Genomic DNA, 8,290 nt, shown 5'->3' on the forward strand with positions numbered 1-8,290 from the left:
TTTATATAATATTGAAAATGTCATGATAGGTCTGCCTAATGCAATAAGATCACATGCATAAAACGTCACTTTTGCATGAAAATCAGCTTACATTGCAGATAAAAAAAGTCTCCAATACCCTGCTAAATGCTCCTCTCCTATAGCCTGAGCAGCCAATATCCAGGCCTGTAGTATGGCACAATGGCTAAATCTATGCTAATACTGACTTCCACAAAATTGCCAGGCAGGTTGAAAGGTAATTTCATTTATGGGGACTTTATTCATCCTTACCCTTTTTGGGTAATTAATATTTTGTTCCAATCACTATCCATATTAATAGTAATTTTTCTTTGTTCCAAAGTGCTTTCAAAGCTTGCTGAGTCAGGACCAAAATCTGCTACACCATCAGTTCTCCAAAATCGCTCTGCTGGTTTGGGTTAATATTTAATTCCTTCAATCAGAAGGTACTGGCCCACTTCTCATGGGTTGGCATTCCCCCTGCCAGACAGCCACAAAACCTGCCAAATGAACCCCGTGGATGGATAAGAGTTCTTGGGAATCTTCACCTTTTCGGATAACAATGAATCCCCACCCCCACACACACACTTTTAAACCACCCCCACCTATGCCCCCAGCCATTAAATTTAACTCACAGATCTATTAGTAGTCTATTCTAACAGTTTTCACCAGCCTTGACATAAGATGGTGTTTCATGTTAGAAAGGTGAAAGATAAGCAAGAAAAGATCAATAAACATATACAGTATCTTTTTATGATCTTTTCTATTATATGATTGTTGTTATTTATGATCTTATTTGTATTATTTATTTACTGATGGAGATAAGGATTGAACTTTTGTTACATTTTGATATTATATTCAAAGTATTCTTTTAGATTGTTGCTAGCTTAGCGTTAATTAGTTGCAACACGAGCAGAGATTTATTATATTATGATAAAAGATGATGGAAAATTACTTAATAGTATAAATTACAAAGAACTCTGATCTGCCTTCTCTCCATCCAGCGCAGTATCACCTTATCCTGGAAAGATTCTGGGTCAGAGATAAAAGAGCAATTCATGATAACAGGCTTACTGGAAAGTCTACATTCCCAATATTTTATAAGCAGATACAAAGTTTGATACACACCTTAACCCAATAACCCAACAACCATTACATAGACCAGGAACTAATAAATAAAAACATGTTTGCACATTATGTCCTGCATTGTTGTGCATTTTGGAGGATGCACACGATGGTTTGAACACACTCTGCCCTAGATTATCAACCTGACTCTGAAGATCATATGGCCAAAAGCTTTTGAAAATCTTACCCTCGTATCTATATGAGGCTATTGCATTTCACATTTTAAACCCATGGCCATTTTTATGAAGTTGCCTCTCCGCTGCAGATATAACAGCCTGCATTCTTCCAGGAAGCCTTCCAATGGGGTATTGGTGGGTGTCTATGGAAATTTGTGCCCATTTTTGAAGCAGGATCTTAGAAGACCCACAAAACTAATTTCAGACCCCCTTTACATTACACCCTCCAGCAAGTATGGGCTTCATTCTCCGCTTTGTGTAAGATGTTTCTTCCATGCTTATTTTGGATTTTTGCATTTCTTAAGGGTTTTCAATAGATCGGGCTCCACTGTTCCCGTTCTCCAGAATTTAATGCAGTTTAGAGTTTCCAGATATTTGGTGCACCTGAGCTCATTAGGAAGGTTTAAATATAGTTCGGGGAATGCATGCTTTTTCATTTATGTTTCTATGCATGGATTGTAAGAAAAGATCATATGTGCTCATGATATCTGCAGGTAATGTATCATGCTTGGTAATGTTGCAAAACGATTGTGCTTTGTTGTCTGTTCATTTATGCCACACATAGGCCAATTCACTGCTCCTCAATGCAAGTCTATGGCCCTGATTTATGAAAGCTCCCCAAGGCTAGAGATAATACACTTTGAGAAGTGAAGCTGGGTAATCCAGCAAACCTGGAATGGATCTGGTCCAAGATTCAAAACATTTGCTAGCAAATAGCAAATGATTTTTTAAAATCCATTCCATGTTTCCTGGATCACCCAGCTTCACTTCTGAAAGTGTATTCTCTCCAGCCTTGGAGAACATTATTAAATCAGGGCCATCGAGTCAGGTTTGACTTGTTTAGTTCATTTAACATTCAGTGAGCTTATCTTACCAGTCCTTAAATATGAACTCCAGGCAGACTCCTTAATATACACATGAAATACAAATATGGCAGATATATTTTATATTCCAAAAGATTTGTATTTTATCTGTCCAGTTTTGGGATTCCCACAGTCCTGAAACACCGCCTAGCCTTGTCTAACAGAAAACCTGATTTTCTTTGCTGCAGCCAAGTGACACTTCCAGGTCTTGTCCCTCCTCCAACCTGTGATTGGACCGTGAAAACCAACAGGACAGCATGATGCATAAGCACTGTAGCACTAATGATTGGCTCCTCTGCAGCTTCTTCCTCTGCCGTTCTGAGCTCTGCTGTACAAGGACTACAAGCGGCTGATACCAGGTAAATGCAAAAATTATATCTAAGCCTAAGTTACCTCGTTGTGTCACAAACTTAAATGAAACATTGTGCCAGAATGATAGATTTAATCTTTAGTATGTCTGCTAAGGGCCACACCTGCTTAATTCCTGGAAATGATAAGAACACTCAAATAGACTTGTATAAGTATATATTTTTATGCTACGTGTATACAGGTTACATTATTTCAATACTGCCAAGTATTTATCCGACATCACCGTACTTTCCCTGAAAATGCCTTCTGATTTTTTTCCCAGAAGGTCAGCGTCGTCTTTGTTAAGGAATCATCGAGGGTCACCAACTGCTGTTTTCAGAAATGTCAGATAATTCAGCCCTTGTTGCTGCTTCTAACCTTGTTATCATTTACAAAGTTACAATTTATCCTTCTGATCACTTCGGGGAGAGACTGGGGAAATGTTTCCTGAAATCATCACAACCTAGGCTAGGGGTGTCCAAACTTTTTCCAAAGAGGGCCATATTTGGTGAGGTGAAAATGTGTGGGGGGCAACCACGTGCTCAGGGTACTCAGCACGTATTCTGGGTTAGTGTGGGCGTGGTCTGCACGGGTCCCGCACAGCACACGCCCACCAGGGTGACATGAGGGATTCCATGTGCGCGGAGTTCGATGTCAGTGCGGGCTCCGTGCAGAGCACATTCTTGAAATCAGAGTGAGCCTGGTCCGTGCGGGCCCTGCACAGCACACGCCCACTATAATGACGTAGGGGATTCCCTGTGCGCACATGGGGACTCCCATCCTGACGATTATGCCCGCCGGCGGGCCGATAATTGCAAGGTGGTTGATCAACTCTAATGAAATATTAAAAATAGCTTTTTTGTATGTGTGTCTTTTGAACTGTGGTCAACAGTGCTGCATATTATTTACGGGCCGCATACGATTTTATGGTGGTAATCTGAACACGGGACACAATTGGCCCCCGGGCCGGACTTTGGCCTAGATAAAGTTACTGACTTGAGCTAAAGGTGGAGATTTTTTTGGATATATATTCATGCAGATTTAAAAAGTTACTGAAAAGTCTTTATAAAGCTGAACAACAAGAACCTGGAGCTTTTATCATCCATAGCAAAGTTGGGGACCTCTTTCATTTAAATTTACAAACCCCCAACAGCCACAACGATGGATATATAGGGACACCAGTTTAATGTGGTTGCCCTAGGTGCTTTACCCAAAGCAATGCTGAAAAGAGTTGAGTATCACTTTTGATATCTAAGCATGGTAAACGTGTTTTTATGTATAAATATCTATTGTAGGGTGAGGAAATCTACTAGTATGGGGTAAAAATCACCATATTCTGTTCTGCATCCCTTATAGGTGTCAAGCAGCAGACTGGATGCATTTCAGGAAAATCCATTACTCTACTATACTCCACTATATCAACTACAGAGTGCAAACATGCTGATTGGATGAGAGGTCTGAGCTTTGACTGGGGTTGTTTCATTACCCAATCAGAAGGCTGGGGGGTGTCCATGACCAAGCTGTGCTACAACTGCTGTGGGAGTCAAGGAGGTGTCTGGTGGCTGAACATATTACAAGGTAAATCAACTCCCATATGTGTAAATGATCTGCTTGTTAGGCAGCTTAGACTGAATATGGCTTCAAAGTATTTGTAATATTATTACATTGATGTTTGCAAAAACCACAATATGGGACTTCTGGGTAGAACAACAATCCTTGGTGCATGTAGGCTGTGCATAGAGGCTGGGTCTACATGTGTGCATAGAGCTGCTATATTATACTGCTAGAGATATTTGAATACATTGAAGCAAGGCATGCGAAACGCGTAGAGCAACATTCCTATTGGTAGGTGATGATGAGAAGATCACACACGTAATATTGAAAAAAAATGTGTTTTCTTTGTTAATTGTGTATTAGTAAAACTGTAAAATAAAAATGTTCCATATTGCTGTTTTTTTAGCATGTAAGAATTGATGTTTTCTTATTTGGTCAGTGAAAAACTTTAATGAAAATGTTTTGATCTATCTGTTTAATGGGTACAAAACGATATCTCTTACGTCTACCAGAAATCTTATCACCCTTTAGCTCTTTTCAGTTCTGTTGTTCCGAGGACTACAGAGTCCCAACTGTTTGGGAAGGGATTTCAAGAGCCCTTCCATTCTTTTGTCATTGGTGGTGGTCAGATAGTTCCAAACAGTGTTGATTCCGACTTGAGTTAAAGGTTTTCCGATCTGAACTCAGGGGCAGCTGTCTTTAAGCTGGGCCCCATTATACCCGATATAGTATTGCTCTCCAAAACAAAAATCTAAATTCCAACTCAGAATTTCCAAATCTGGTTGTAATAAAGATACATTTTGGTATGGAGAAAGTAACATATTGGTACCGTGGATATCCTGGAGCCTCCACCACACTCGGTTCACCACCGAATAAATAAACACAAATGCTTGGGTAACCTGAGAATTTCTTCTTTATTCCATTCTATGTCCAAATAAACCTCCTATGACTGCTATATGTTGGCGTCATGTCCGTCTTTCCTGTGAGGTCTGTGGCCAGGTTTTGTGTTTGTTTGTACATTTTTGCAAAGCAAGCACATCTGTCTGTTGGTGTTTAAATATATAGAGAGCACAGTTAACCTCTCACCAAGCCACTGTAAATTTCCAACCATGATTTTGGCCAATGGGTTCTTCTAGTAAGAGAAAGTAAGATGCTGGGACCACTTTAGCGCACGTGTCTAAATAAATCAGAACAATTGTTTTTGGCACTTGTGTGCGTCATGTATAAAATCAATAAACAAGAGCAGGATAGCGCAGCCAGATGCAGACCCGTGCACGTGTACGCTTCGCCCCCTTGTTATGACAAATACTTGAATGAAATCTGAACTTATTTGTCCTTTCAACTCGAGTTCAGCTTGGCAGAACTCGCCGCTCACACAGCAATAGGAAACAATATCAGCAGCTATTTAATTAATATGTATCCCAAAAGGACAACTTATTTACTGGAGTGTGAAACTGCTCGGCCTTTTATTGAGCACTTGAGCTGCACCTGGGGTCACGAGACTCAATGGCCATTTATAAATGGAAGTCTGGGGAGAATAAAAACAGCCTGCTTAGGTATTTCACGAGATCTGTTAGCATGCTGCTAAAAATAGAGGGGCCGTGACGCACGGTCGTGGTTAAATAATAAAAGGGGAAGTTAAGGGTTTTGTTCCCAAACGCGTTAGCCCAAAACATTCAAAGAGCATTTTAGCTTGGATAATTAATAATTCACCGGGGTCAGGATACCTGAAGATGGAGCTAATTTTGTTCCAAGCTTCTGCTGACCTGAGTGAACCGTGGTTATGTCAAGTCCAGATTTGTCTTTTAAGAATTCTTGTATGAATGGGGTCAGTAAGTGTATGGGATTAAAAAAACAATGAAGTTGTGGGGGGGGAGCTGTTCAGGGAGAGGCAGATTTTTTCACAATTACTCAAAGACAAATTGTGCAGTGCACTCAATAACCCTTCCCCTACACTAAAACTGCCGTTCTCATGAAAATTACTTTTTCTAACGACCTCTACAACCTCAAACTTTACTGTGGTGACTCAGTTCAATATCTCCAAACTTAATCATCATCTATATTTAGAGGGTGTAGCGAAGAGGAAGATCCAAGCAAAAATACATAAAAAGGAAAATAAAAGCTAAATGTGTATTTTATCACTACTGTGCCGGAACGAATTCTGTTTTACAGGAGTGACATCACCGCTCTCCAGATATGTTATATTATAAGGAGGGAAATCACCGCTCTCCAGATATGTTATATCATACAGGAGTGACATCACCGGTCTCCAGATATGTTATATTATACAGGAGTGACATCACCCCTCTCCAGATATGTTATATCATACATATCTGGAGAATCAAATCAAATCATCAAATCCCAGCAAGCCGAACCCAATTACTAATAGACAGTACAAATGGCTGTTTCAGCACGTATTATACAGGTATGGTTAATTGTTGGCACCATTGGGAAACCCACCCTGGAAAATGCCATGTAGCCATTGCAGAAATGTGCAAGAGATCACCCCCAATTACCTGCAAAAAAAGATGAAAATAAAGAAGGCTATGAAATAAATGTGTAAATGCAGTTTTTGCCTAGGGAACCAATAAAAAGCCTTATCGCCTACACAATCAGCTAGAACTTTGATCTTCATGGCAACATTCCAGGATTTTGGGAGTGACATCACCACTCTCCATATCCATTATACTACACAGAAGATGACATCACCAATCTTCCAATATAAGAGAGAGGAAGGGAAAGAGAGTGTGAAAGTAATAATATTCTGTTCTGTTAAATTTATGATCATCATTAAATATTCCAGCTTACAAGTCATAATATTTTATGGCCCATGAACAGTTGTGCTTGTATTGGAGTAAGGAGTTGGTGTGCTGATCCCGGATAGGAAGATGTGAGATGTACAGCCATGGGCAGACAGCAACTCACCCACTATCTGTCTTCATGCCATGTCCTGTCAACACTCGGTAGGAAAACAATGGCTTCTGTTGAACTACAACTCCCAGCATCCCCTGACAGCTGTTACTATGTTCTCCTAATCCGATGTGACATGCTCCAACACAACACACTGAGGATTTGGAAAGGGCTTGGTGCGAGGTTGCCAAAACAGAACATGGACCTGTCCGCCTGGGGATTATGCAAGATGTTTTTGTCTGCGGTGGGAGGAAATTCTCTGGCTTTCTCACCCAAACCAAAACCTTAGAAAGAATGAATGTTCCCAGTTTCCATGATATTTAGTCAGGACTTCAGAAGGGCTGAACTACATGAGTGATTGTAATCCCTGAATACTGTGGCCTATTCTCACCCCATTGATTATTATGGGGTTGTGCTAATGTATAGCAAGGTTTGATCCATTTTTCAGAACTAGAAAATAAAGTTAAAAAAATTAAATTCCACGTTTCCTATTTCTTGTCACCAACCATACAGAACAAGTTGATCAAAGACCCCAATAGCTCAAGGCGGTATTTACATATACAGCAGAATGGGTCACAGCATGATAGTGCTCCTTCCTATTTTAATTAAACAGGATTCATATAGCGCCAACATATTACGCACTTCCTTTTAATCAATCAGAAACAGAGAGTCGGAAAGTAAGCAGCTTCTGTATGCTCTGTTTGGCAAACCCATCTTTCCCTAGAAATCATTTTTCATATATCAAGTTTAAAATTCAATGTTCTTTAACTGGTAGAAAGAGTTTATGTTGTATTTTAATAAATGTATTGCCTCCTTGTTTTATGTATTCTTAGGATTCTGGGTATCTGTTCTTCCCATGTCCCCTCTGTAGCTTTACCCCATGCATAGACTTTTAGTACTTACAAGACTGGGTCAAATTTATCCTTTGGCGGACATACATTTTTGACGTTTTGTCCCATGCTATGACAATTTTACATGAAATTGCTGTCATATGCTATGACATTTTTGCAATACGTTTCTTACTCCTAAATTTTGAGGATTATATATTGTTGATTTTCATTCTTTTATTTCAAATATGCGTAACACACTCCAAATACATGTAAAAAAGTTTGTGAAGTCCTACAGTTTTAACAGAAAAGCCGGTTTAATGCCAGCGTACTCATGGCTCTTTGTATGGAAGCAGTGGTCTCTTTGTGGAAGTCCATCACTCCCCTTACTGCTGAAGCTCTCCAATCACAAGAAAGCATAGAATAGAGCAGTATTTTTCAACCATTTTTGAGCCACGGCACATTTTTTACATTAAAAAAATCCTGCGGC

Source organism: Pyxicephalus adspersus, chromosome 6 (assembly GCF_032062135.1).
Source record: "Pyxicephalus adspersus chromosome 6, UCB_Pads_2.0, whole genome shotgun sequence".
NCBI lineage: Eukaryota > Metazoa > Chordata > Amphibia > Anura > Pyxicephalidae > Pyxicephalus > Pyxicephalus adspersus.